Genomic DNA, 13547 nt, shown 5'->3' on the forward strand with positions numbered 1-13547 from the left:
CAATCAAAAAACTTCCTGCAAACAAAAATCCATGATCAAATGGCATCACAGGTGAATTCTACCAGTTAAAGAAGCAGTAATACCTGTTATTCTCAAACTATCCTCAAAAAATAGAAAAAGAAGGAAAACTTCCAAATTCATTCTGTGAAGCCAGCTTTACCCTGATATCCAAATCAGAGAAAGGTGCTACAAAAAAAAAGAAAGAAAGAAAGAAGAAAGAAAGAAAGAAAGGAAGGAAGAAAGAAAAGAAAAGAAGAAAAAAAAGAACTATGGGCCAATATATCTGATGAACATAGATGCAAACATTCTCAACAAAATATTAGCAAACTGAATTCAACAGTACATTTAAAAAATCATTCACCATGATCAAGTGGGATTTATTGCAGGGATTTAAGGGTGGTTCAATATCGGCAAATCAATCAACATGATACAACACAGTAACAAGAGAAAGGATAAAAACCATATGAACATCTCAATAGATTCAGAAAAAGCATCTGACAGAGTACAACATCCAGTCATGAGAAGAACTCAACAAAGTAGATTTAGAGGGAACATATCTCAGCCTAATGAAAGCCATGTATGACAAATCTACAGCTAACATCATATTCAATAGTGAAAAACTGAGGGCTTTTTTGGGATACCATTAGCTTATTATAAAAGACAGACATGAAAGTTATTTACATGATGAAAGATTTCACAACTTCACTGGAATGGGCAGCTTCATTTCATGCCATTTTAATAATTTCAGTTCACATACTTTCCAAGAATCTCATCATTTCTAAATAAGAAAGAGTCTTTGTCATTTAGAACTACTTTGGTGCCTCCACATTCTGGGAGAAGAACTTTATCTACAACTTTCATACTAATTAGTTGAATGTCACCACCTTTTCCATTAGAGCCTGATCCAACAGCTCCTGCTGTTGCTTGCAACAATTTTCCTTGATATTTTTGTGGAAGCATGATACCTCCTTTGGTTACAGTTTTAGCTGCACTCCTTTAAAACTAAAATTCAGCCAAAGGGGGGAAAAACTTTCTAAATGCCTGCCCTGCCATGACTCTGGCCACCACAGCTCATACTCTCTCTGGAGCTCAGAGAGAGCTTTTTCTCTAAAACCAGGAAGAAGACAAGGATACTCAACTCACCATTTTTATTTAACATAGTACTAAAAGTCCTAGCCATAGCAATCAGACAGGAAAAAGAAATAAAAGTCATCCAAACCAGTAAGAAAGTAGTAAAACTCACTATTTGCAGATGACATGATACTATATATAGAAAATCCTAAAGACTAAACGATAAAAACTACTAGAAATTATAATTAATTCAATAAAGTCACAAGATACAAAATTAATATACAGAAATCTGTTGCATTTCTGTATAATAATAACAAAATAGCAGAAAGAAATTAAGAAAACAATCCTATTTACAACTGTACCAAAAAAAGGGGGGGAAATCTAGGAATAAGTTTAACCAAGGGAGTAAAAAACTGTGCTCCATAAGCTATAAAACAGTGGTGAAAGAAACTGAAGATGACACAAACAAATGAAAAAGTATTCCATGTTCATGGATTGGAAGAACCAATATTGTTAAAATGTCCATGCTACCTAAAGTTATCTGTAGATTTAATGCAATCTGTGTCAAAATGCCAACAACATTTTTCACAAAACTAAAGCAAATAATCCTAAAATTTGTATGGAACCACAAAAGACCCCAAATATCCAAAAAAGTATTGTGAAAGAAGAACAAAGCTGATGGTACCACAATGCCAGTATCAAGATATACTACAAAACTGTCATAATCAAAGAATGGTACCAACACGAAAATAGGCACATAATCAATAGAGCAGGATAGAAGTCTCATAAATCAACCCATAATAATATGGTCAATTAATCTATTACAAGGGGGCAAGAATATACAATAGGGAAAAAACAGTCTCTTCAACAAATAGTCCTGGGAAAACTGGATAGCTACATGCAAAAGAATGAAACTGAACCACTTCCTTTTTTTAAAAGAATTTATTTATTTATTCATGAAAGACACACACACACAGAGAGGCAGAGACACAGGCAGAGGGAGAAGCAGGCTCCATGCAGGGAGCCCAATGTGGGACTCGAATCTAGGACCCTAGGATCTCACCCTGAGCCAAAGGCAGGCACTGAACCGCCGAGCCACCCAGGCATCCCATAACTACTTCCTTTTAAAAAGATTTTATTTATTTGAGAGAGAGAGAGCATAATCAGGAGGAGGGACAGAGAGAGAAGCAGACTCCCTGCTTAGCAGGGAGCCTGACACAGGCTCAATCCCAGGATTCTGGGATCATGACCTGAGCCAAAGTCAGATGCTTAATGGACTGAGGCACCAGGTGCCCCCAAACAACCACTTTCTTACACTATACACAAAATAAACTCAAAATGAATTAAAGACCTAAATGTGAGACCTGAAACCATAAAATTCTTAAAAACAAACAAACAAACAAACAAAAACATAGGCAGTAATCTCTTTGACATTGCCCATAGAAATATTTTTTTTAGCTATGTCTCCTCAGGCAAGGGAAACAAAAGCAAAATTAAACTACTGAGACTACACCAAAATTAAAACCTTTTTCACAATGAAGGAAACCATCAACAAAATGATGAGGCAACCTACTGAATAGGAGAAGATATTTGCAAGTAATATACATTATTATTTGGTAAAGATATATATTTGATAAAGATATATAAAATACATAAAAAGAGGCTATACAACTCAACACCAAAAGAAATCTGATTTAAAGAAAATGAGCAGAAGACATGAATAGATATTTTTCCCAAGATGATATATGGGTGGCCAAGAGACACATGAAAAGATGTTCAACATCACTCATCATCAGAGAAATACAAATCAAAGCCACAATAATACATCATTTTACACCTCACAGAATGGCTAAAATAAAAAAAAATACAATAACAAGTGTTGGAAAGGATATGAAGAAAAAAGAACCCTCATGCACTGGTGGTGGGAATACAGGCTGGTACAGCTATTGTGGAAAACAATTTGGAGTTCCTCAAATAATTAAAAGCAAAAAAATACCATAAGATCTAATAATTCCACTATTGGGTATTTAACCAAAGGAAACTAAAATGCTAATTCGAAAAGATATACACACCCTATCTTTTTGCAGAACTATTTACAATTGTCAATATATGGTAGCAACCCAAATATCCATTGATAGGTGATTGAATAAAGAAGATGTGATATATATATATCTTATATATAGGTACCTTTGTACATATATATATACATATACATATATATGTGTGTATATATACATATATAGATATATATACATGTACATATACATATATGTGTATATATACATATATATATATGTGTGTATATACATCTCTGTGTGTGTATGTGTAATGGACTATTAAAAAGCCATATAACAAATCAAGAATGGAATCTTGCCATTTGGATGGGCCTCCTAGCATGATACCTAGGTAAAATAAGTCAGACTGAGGAAGACAAATCCCATATCATTTCACTCATACGTGAAATTTAAGGAACAAAACAAAGGAACAGACATACAAAAAAACTCAGACTCTTCAAGCTAGAGAACAAACTGGTGGTTGCCAGAGAGGAGGGGGTAGAGGGATGAGTGAAATAGGTAAAGGAGAAAAAAAAATGCACTTTGACATCCCTACATTCCCCATACACAACTTAGCCAAGTAAATACTTATTTTCAACAGGTAATAAACATTATAATTCTAGATTTTTAATCTTTTCTTCTCACAAGACTGATGTGAAAATTCCAAAGTGATTCTTCCAAATGAAATAATCCATCTTTATCAACTTCTAATCTAGCCGATGGCAGCAGGTGACATTGTGTGCAGTGACCTTGTGTCCCCAAAATGTGGCGGCACACCTGTGGCAGGATTTAGTACTTATGCTCTCAGTGCCACTTTCTGTCAGCTCTAGGTTCTGTGACTCCAATTACAAGGAGGGGTTTTCCAAGCCTAATCAGTCTTGAACATGAATTCGAAAGGAAACTAGTGGTCAGTGATAAGGCCAGCTCTTAACCTTTTTCTCCAGCTGTCCACATATTCCACCAGATTCATCTTCTCAGTGCTTGATGAACAATTTTCATATTCACTCTCAGAGCCCCAGTGATTGCCAATCATGTAGAAATAAAGATCAAACTCCTTACTTTGGAATTTAAGACTTATACAAGCTGATCCCAACCTTTTTTTCAATCCACTACTCCCCTTCACATATACTTAATTACTCTCCCATACGTAAAATTCAGTTGCATAAATCCATGCCTTTGTTAATAGAAGTCTATCCACCTTAAATAGTCTCTTCCTCCTTTCCCATAATTGTACGTACAAATTCTACATGTTGTACCTAAATGCCATTCTATAAAGACTTCCACTGATTCCCTCTAGCTGGGAATAATCACTTACACCTCTGAAGTTTAATGTTCCAAGTGTCACCCTCTTAAAGACCTTTTCCTTTTAAGCCTGTAATGTCTACTTCAGAATATAAGCTTTCTGAGAGCAGAAGCTCTGACAGTCCATCCCTTTTTCTTTCTTGCAACATTACCTGATATTTACTAAATTCTCATAATAAATCAATAAATATAGTCACAGCAACTCTATATTCTGCTTTATTCTTCATTGGAACAGAAGTATTTTCTCTCTAGTGTCCCAGAGGTAGTAGAATTTATCTAGCACTCCCTGTTATTACTGATTCCATTCCTTAGTGGAAAACCATCTATCTGAGTGAGCAATTTCTCTGAAAGTACACTACAGGCCATCTGAGGGTTAGAGAAGTATGCTTCCTTGGCAACTATCAGGAAGGTACATTGTGGATTGAATTAGGAAAGCAAGAACCTTGCTAAGAAAATGTTCACATATTTTCCTACAACAAAACAATACATTTCATTGCATTTTTGGTCATAAAAAAATGTTTTTATTTGCATATTAAATTAGGGCTCTATTTGTATGTTAAAAAGTAAGAAACAAATATACTGATTAACAATTGCTCTGTCATGGGCAAATACATCAGGCTAAGTGGGCTAGATACATGAAAACAGGTGGTGCATGTGACGGGTGGGCATAAGGACGCTTCCGTGGAGAACCAGCTTCTGGCTCCTCACCCCAATAGGATAGATGTACGATACTCATTGCCAAAGACCAATCAAAGACAGAAGAGCCCAGAAATTAAAGCTCCTGGGGCAGCAAGAAAGAGTTTGAGATAAATAAGAATTGTGGGAACACACTCTAGTTCTGAGGGGTCTGGCTATTTACTACCTCCCCAATCCAAAAATGTGACTTGATCACCATGAATCATATTATTTGTGCACATGTGCAACCCTCACTTACTCCGCCAAAGCTCTGCAGTTTGTCACCTGTGTAGAGCAGACTCAGCCACCCTTGGCAAAATGGTATTTTCTATTGAATTGCAACCCAAGAAAGCTTAAAAATTCTACTTCATACAGGCAGGCCGGGTGGCTCAGCGGTTTGGCGCCACCTTCGGCCCGGAGCATGATCCTGGAGACCTGGGATCAAGTCCCGTCAGGCCTGTGTCTCCCTCTGCCTCTTTCTCTCTCTCTCTCTGTGTGTGTGTCTCTCATGAATAAATAAAATCTTAAGAAAAAAACTCTACTTCTTACATTTCTTCTCATCTAAGGAAATGACATTTCAATGTAGAAGACATGCTTATTGTCTCTTACTTTTCAGAAGTCTGAGATTACTTTTCCCTGAACATCTGCTATCTAACAATCATTTTGCAAAGTAGATTGTTTTGCTCCCATTATACAGATGAAAAACAGCTCTGAGACCCTATTATGTAGCTCCGGGACCCACATGTGGTAATTGGCAGAGTGTGGGTATATTTGTATAGTTCCCTCAACTAAGATTGCTCTAGTAGTGAGATGCTTCTGCACTGACTGGTGAGTTCCAACGAGCCCTACTTCTTGCAGATGAAATACTCACTGATCAGATTTTTCAGGCAGGGTTGTCAGGTTTTGCAAATAAAAATACAGGATAATTAATTATCAACTTTTTAGTATAAGTATGTCCTGAGAAATATCTGTAGACCATATTTTATCTGGCAAGACTATTTTAAGTAGGAACTTTATTAAACTACCTTATGCACAGTATTCTCAGGAGACATGCTACTTCCCCATTTTATTTTTTTTAAGATTTTATTTATTTATTCATAAGAGACACACAGAGAGAGAGAGAGAGAGAGAGAGTCAGAGACACAGGCAGAGGGAGAAGCAGGTTCCATGCAGGGAGCCTGAGGTGGGACTCGATCCCCAGTCTCCAGGATCATGTCCCGGGCTGAAGGTGGCGCCAAACCTCTGGGCCATCCAGGCTGCCCTAGTTCTCCATTTTAGATGGAGCTACATGCATTTACTCATGGCAAATGTACTGTTTAAGGAGAATGATCATATCTGAGTAATTTCTGAATCCCCAGTTAGTTCTGTGCAGTAAACTTCTTATATGTAGAGTATTCAACAAATATATTTTTAATGAAATTCCTACAGCTAAGATAGACTTAGCCTTATTTATATATTGTGGCAAAATCACTTAGAGGGATGGTAAGACCAATAAAATAGCATATGAGAAGTTGCTACAGAATAAAATAAGTATAAATAAAAATCAAATAAAAGGAAATTATGGTATGGAAAATGAATTTGGAACATGAATGCAAAATCCTGAACCATGAAGACATTTGCTATATATAGCAACAAAGAAACATCTAGTTTTCCCACAACTTCTGAACATCTTGCATGTTTCCAAGTCTACAAATGTGACTAGTTTTGAGTATCACATATCCTACTGCCTCCTTTTCCAGCCTCTGAGCAGACTCTGGGATAAGCCTAACCTAAGAAGAAACTTCAGAAGCTTGATCCCATCTTCTGTGACTCAGCTTCACCTCTGGCTGGTGGAGGTTTTATGTACATTGTATGTACAGTGGACATTGTATCCTGGCATTGGTCACGGCAGGTACTCACGGTGCCCTAGGAGTGAGACATGTGAACTTATTCTCAGCAGTCCCATTAAGAAATGGATCCTGTCTGGAATTCAATGGGTAGTACCTAACTCCCTGCTTCACGTGTCTGCAGCTCAGTTGCTGACCTGAATGCTATGTTGCCTTCTTCTATAATCTCTATGTCCTTATGCTGCTTGTTAGCCAAGATGTTTGTCACTTCCCTTGGGTACCACTCTTTTAGTACACAGTAAGTTTGTCTATCTAGATCTGTTTGGATCCCTTTCACCATTATTGTATACATACTCCCTTTAATGTCCTTTTGCCTCCAGTAGCTGGTACCCATTTCATGAAGGACTGACTGTCCTCAAGCTTTTGTAGCCCCACTTGCCCACATCAAGAAAAGATAGAGTGCCTGTAAACTTATATTCCCCTTATCTTGGACAGTTTACCAGGTAAATCTGGTTTGTCATTCCTTGAGGTTATTTCCTTGTGGTATGACTTCCTTGTGGTCTAGCTTACACTCCAGAATTACTCTGTGGGGTTAGGCTAAGACTACCCTCTATAAGTAAGACTTTACTTGCTTTCCTTCCTTCTTACTCCCCCACTTCCTTGCTGGTTTCCTCTAGAAGCACTTCCTTAATGAATCACTTGCAAATGAATATTTCCTTAAGGTTCTGCTTCTAGGGAATCAAACCTAAGTTACCCTGCTTCCTCCATACTTGGATTGTTACCTGTTACCTTCTTGTCATAGAATAGGATAAGTCTAGAGTCCCCTGGAATTGACCCTCCCAAGTAGACATATTTAGTTACAAATAATTGTTATTTCCATGCTCTTGCAAGGATTTGGGAAGCCAGAACATACAAGAACAGCTTTTAATCCATAGCTTGGCTATTCTTGTTTGACAGGAGATGCAATGGACCTTGCGCAGTCACACTACAATCTCCATGCAAGCAGTGAGCTCTTCCTCATTAGGAATGCTGAGCTTTTCACCAAATGTTATTAGTATTGGAGGTGTGCCATTGACTTTGCTATTTGAAATTTGTTCTTGGGACATTGATTTAGTACCTGTCATTTTACTGCTATACATTCATAATAAGATATTCAAATTTTCTTATTACTCCCTTTGAAATTCCCAAGACATTCAGGGAAAGAAAGGAAAGGAATTCACTGCCCTGCCAATGGGCTTGATTCCCAAAGAATTGTAACACTTTGATATTCATAAATAGTTGTGCCCTGTGACAATGAAGTTATGAGACAGAGGGCTTGGAGAAGCAATGGTTCCCATCAGAAGTGAGAAAAGGGAATGCAAAAAGCAAGACTTGTCCAAGGCTACCCAGGGAAGCAGTGACAAGACAGAGAGGAGGGGCATCTAAAGCTGTGTGACATTCAGCTAAGGAGAGCTTCCTTCTGGACTTAATGTCTACTTGTGCAAGTGTCACCTCTCTGTAAATCTTCCCCAAACAGAAATACGATTAATCCTTCTCTTTTCGTGTCCAAAGAACCCACTGCTGGAGTAGTTGGGAGCATCTGGTCACAAGAGATATAGTTTCCAATGTTAACCCAAACCCCCTGAGGGCTGGCATTGCCTAATCTCCTTATTTCTGGTGTGAAAACAGTGATCCATTCCTATAATGATCTAAGATGTGCCTGCCTCCATGTACATACATGGACATAAAGAGAAATAACCATGGCTTTCTGGATCTTTCTTAGCCCAAACACTGCTAATACGTCGTTCAGTTTTATGCTTTGATTTGTATTCTTCTCTGTATGTCCCTAACACATAACTCCAATCGCTTTCCTGATTCAAAGCTTTTCTGTCTAGGTCTTACTCTGCTCCCTGGCAACTTGGGTTCATTGACTTTCATGTTCTTCCCCTTGGTCACAGCCCTCCAGATCCTACATAACCCTCTTCTTAGATCCTCTCTACCTCTATCTTGAAATACTGGAGAAGCATTAAATTACTTTCTCATTATGTCATTGCATTCACCTGTTTGGTCTGCCATAACAGAATGCCTCACACTTCTGAGAGCTAGAAGTCCAAGATTAAGGTGCTGTTATGGTTGGGTTTTGGTGAGGAATCCCTTCCTGGCTTGCAGAAGGCCACCTTCTGATTGTGTCCTTACATGGCATTTTCTCTGTGCATGTGTAAGAGACAGAATACTCTAGAGCCTCTTCTTCTTCCTTTTTTTTTTTAAATTTATTTATGATAGTCACACACACACACACACACACACACACACACACACAGAGGCAGAGACACAGGCAGAGGGAGAAGCAGGCTCCATGCAGGGAGCCCGACGTGGGATTCGATCCTGGGTCTCCAGGATCGCGCCCTGGGCCAAAGGCAGGCGCCAAACCGCTGCGCCACCCAGGGATCCCCCTCTTCTTCTTCCTATAAGGATATTAGCTGTATCATTAGGGTTCCATCCTAGCACTTCTATAACCTTAATGATCTCGCTAATAGCCCTATCTCCAAATATACTACACCAAGGGTTAGGGCTTCAAAATATGAATTTGGGAAGGACATATTCAGTCCATAACAGCAATATCACCTCTTTTTATTTTTTCTTTAACATTTTTGGAGTCATATGCTCCTTTCAAGTGTGATTTTTTTTCTGCTTGGGAGAAATTATTTTGGAGGATATAAGATTCTTAGCCTTGGAGCAATTAATGGGATTTAAACTCAGCATAATCTTAGAAATGTGTTTATTATAATATTACCATTTTTGAATTAATTATACATCAATGATTCTATCATTAGCTGCCACGCTTCATACTAATCCAACTTTCTGTAGCTACAACTTCATATGCATATGTCCAAGCTCATGGTATGAAAAGGGTTTCAGTCATTCTTTGCTCTTCTTCCAACTGCATACAAGGGCAAGTCTAGTGAAGATGCTCTCAAGAGGGTGGCAGTAATGGAAGATTGGCACAAGCAGATGCCTGGGCAATTGCTTTGTCTGAAAACAACTGAGCAAACCTTGGTCCATGAGGACTGCTGTGTGTCTGATTTTAGGTAATGCTGTGCAGCTGCCAGTGAACCTTCACCACGGAGTGCAAAGCAGAGCCAGATGCAGTACATGGCCTTGGCTCAGCTTATAAGGATAATCAGAGGTGGGCTCCAGGCTTAGTAACTAGGAGAAACACTGTCTCCCTCTCCCTCACTTATAGTCCTGGCTACAAGTCAAGGTTCAGCTTTGCATGTACTAGGCAGGATCATCATTCATGGTACAATAGAATTAGCTTGTATTTTCTCTGAGCAACATATTCTAGTAACAATAATAATTTCTTTTTTTCTGGCAAACGATTTCCAATAGTGAGGATCAGATGTCTCTAATGATTTTGCAGGCTTCTGCTGTTATACTTTTCATATACACTGAATTCTAGAACCACAGAAAGTTTCAAGGACACCAAGTTGAGTGGCAAATTTCCAAGATTTGTATACTTCCTTCATTATTTTTGCCTTAGATATGTCACTAACAATATTTATGCAATAATGGTCTTAAATCAATTAATTTTTATATTAATTGATTTAAAAAGAAAATAACACGATTCTGTGTACTTTAAGTCCCTTGACTTCCCTTGGAAATTGGAGAGGATGAGGAGAAAAGGGAACCCTCTTACACTGTTGGTGGGAATGTGAACTGGTGCAGCCACTCTGGAAAACTGTGTGGAGGTTCCTTGAAGAGTTAAAAATAGACCTGCCCTACGACCCAGCAATTGCACTGTTGGGGATTTACCCCAAAGATTCAGATGAAATGAAACGTCGAGACACCTGCACCCCGATGTTTCTATCAGCAATGGCTACAATAGCCAAACTGTGGAAGGAGCCTCGGTGTCCATCGAAAGATGAATGGATAAAGAAGATGTGGTCTATGTATACAATGGAATATTCCTCAGCCATTAGAAACGACAAATACCCACCATTTGCTTCAACGTGGATGGAACTGAAGGGTATTATGCTGAGTGAAATAAGTCAATCGGAGAAGGACAAACAGTGTATGTTCTCATTCATTTGGGGAATATGAATAATAGTGAAAGGGAATATAAAGGAAGGGAAAAGAAATGTTGGGAAATATCAGGAAGGGAGACAGAACATAAAGACTCCTAACTCAGGGAAACGAACTAGGGGTGGTGGAAGGGGAGGAGGGCGGGTGTTGGAGGGGAATGGGTGACGGGCACTGAGGTGGACACTTGACGGGATGAGCACTGGGTGTTTTTCTGTATGTTGGTAAATTGAACACCAATAAAAGTTAATTAAAAATTTAAAAAAATAAAAAAGAAAAAGAAAATAACAGTATCATTAATCTAAATAGAAAACCAGCATCCCAAGGGGAAAAATAAGCACAAAAAGCAAAACAATATTATTAAAGTCTAGGTCCAGGCACCTACAGAAGACTTTGAACCTGAAGACCAATTTCTGTTTGTTTATAGAAAAAAAAGAAGCAAGTGATTATTTGGATGATGTGTAAGAGTAGGAGACATTCTCCTTGCTTCAACCAGAAAGACCAAAGGAGACACACATATAGTCCACTCTACTCGATGCAATGCCATTAAGGGCATGTACTCTAAGCGCCTAAATCATCACTTGCCCCAATTTAACACATTACCTCATTTACTTAGTAATTAGGTGTATCTCAGTTTCCTTAGCTGTAAAATGGGTTTTATATTAAATAAAACGGTATGCATTGCAAACTAAGCCTTTAGAGGCTTAGTGATCACTATTATTAGTTTTTTAGTGTTATTATCATTAGCATTTTTCCTGTTAAACTCCAAGTATTTATTAGGTGCATACTATGTACAAAGCACACTTAGCATATGTTAAAATATACTGGATTCATTTCCCAATATTTAAGAAACAATGAGCCAGACCAATTTCTATTTTAAAGATTAAGTAGCTAAGATTCAGAGGAAGGGAAAGAGTCTATTTAAGGTCATATAGCTACTACTTTCATTAAGTTTACAAAATTCATGTAAACAGATAATAAAGTATAATGCATTTTGTCAAACAACCACAAACCTAATATTAACATGTACTTAGCACCTTTTGTCTTCCAAAACACCTAAGTTGACATAGGGAGTTGTGTGGAATAGAGGAACAGACTGGAAGTGTTTCAATATTTAGCATGGTCTTTCCTTCTGCTCTCTGTCTGCTTCTTGCTCGATGAGGCTTTCCCTACCAGGTTCAAGACCTAAAGTTGCACTTTGGTGACTGAACTTGCCAGAGCACACTACTCACTGACATGATCATCTAGCATTATCAGTGGACATTGCCATTGGCATCTCACACATCACAGGACATGCCTCAGAGTCTCCCAGACAATGGAGAAGTCAGGCAACTTTCATGTCCCCTAGTGGAACAACAACACTGATGGAGACACAACCCATCACTGACTGAAATAAAAAGGCATCTTATTCAGTTTGGGCCTGCCAGAAGAGAATACCCTAAAATGCCTGGTGTACAAACACAATCACATTGGGGATTAGGATTTCAATATATGAATTTTTAAGGAACACAAACATTCAGGCCATAGCAAATGGCTTGGTTACCCACTATCTAAAAACAAACAAAGAAACAAAAACTTCTACATTAATTGGAATTCTGAACAAGAGAATATCAACAATCAAAGAGGTAGGAAAAACAGCCACATGACTAGCATCTTTGGCTTGGAGTGGAGGTGATGATACTAGAACTCCAAGCAGCTAAAACTATGTCCTAATGAGGACATAGGATTATTGGGTGCTCACATCCAGTCTGGCCCCTACAAATTTTTGAGTTTGTAAAATTGGTCCAAAATGACTTATGTGCCATATCCACAGAAAAGGATCTTTTTTACTTCAGTCCTCCTGGATCAAAGCAAAGCAGGGTAAAAGGCACAAGCAAAAGAAAATCAAATGTGTTCCACTTAGGATGCATAAATACAGTGGAGAAAAAACATCATTGATTTCCCCGAAACTATTAACGAGTGCATTCTTTGTACTACTGAACTAGGCAGCAGGGAGATATAAACATGGCGAGGCTGGATCCCAGCCTCTGAAGAATAAAAGCACTAATTGAAAAGCTGCTAATTAATTAAATGTTAATCTAATGGGGAGAGGTGGGTGAGACAAGCCTGCAAGAGATTTATACACAGTACGTCACACCATGTGTATTTGTACATCTAACTCCATCACTTGAATGCAACAGATATCTTTGAGATTCTAATGAAAGCTCTGATTCCTCTTTTCAGAAATACATGCATGTGCACAATAGCACACTTATGTTTAAGGTTAGAACCTAATTGGAACCCAGATTCAGAACCTCTGCCCAGGAAGAAGAGACGTATGTTTGGACTCAGAAGTTACAATCGCTTTGCACTTGAATATGCTTGGTAGAAATCAGTTGGCAAGAATGACATGTATAAATAGATAACCATACCAGAGACCTAAAAATACTGAATCTGTAAAAGGGACTAGAAGCAAATTAAGAGTTAAAATAGACAAAGATGAAAAGTGGTAAATTGGAACACATTCATAAAGTTAAACAGGCAGTCATAAAAATGTGAAAAATATTTTATGAAATATTGA

At 38.1% G+C, this 13547-nt stretch overlaps 1 pseudogene; it reads right to left on the reverse strand.

Moving 5' to 3' along the window:
- Positions 1–744: 744 nt before the first annotated feature.
- LOC112933228 (10 kDa heat shock protein, mitochondrial pseudogene) lies at positions 745–1053 on the reverse strand (annotated as a pseudogene).
- Positions 1054–13547: the final 12494 nt, after the last annotated feature.

Source organism: Vulpes vulpes, chromosome 11 (genome assembly GCF_048418805.1).
Source record: "Vulpes vulpes isolate BD-2025 chromosome 11, VulVul3, whole genome shotgun sequence".
Lineage (NCBI taxonomy): Eukaryota > Metazoa > Chordata > Mammalia > Carnivora > Canidae > Vulpes > Vulpes vulpes.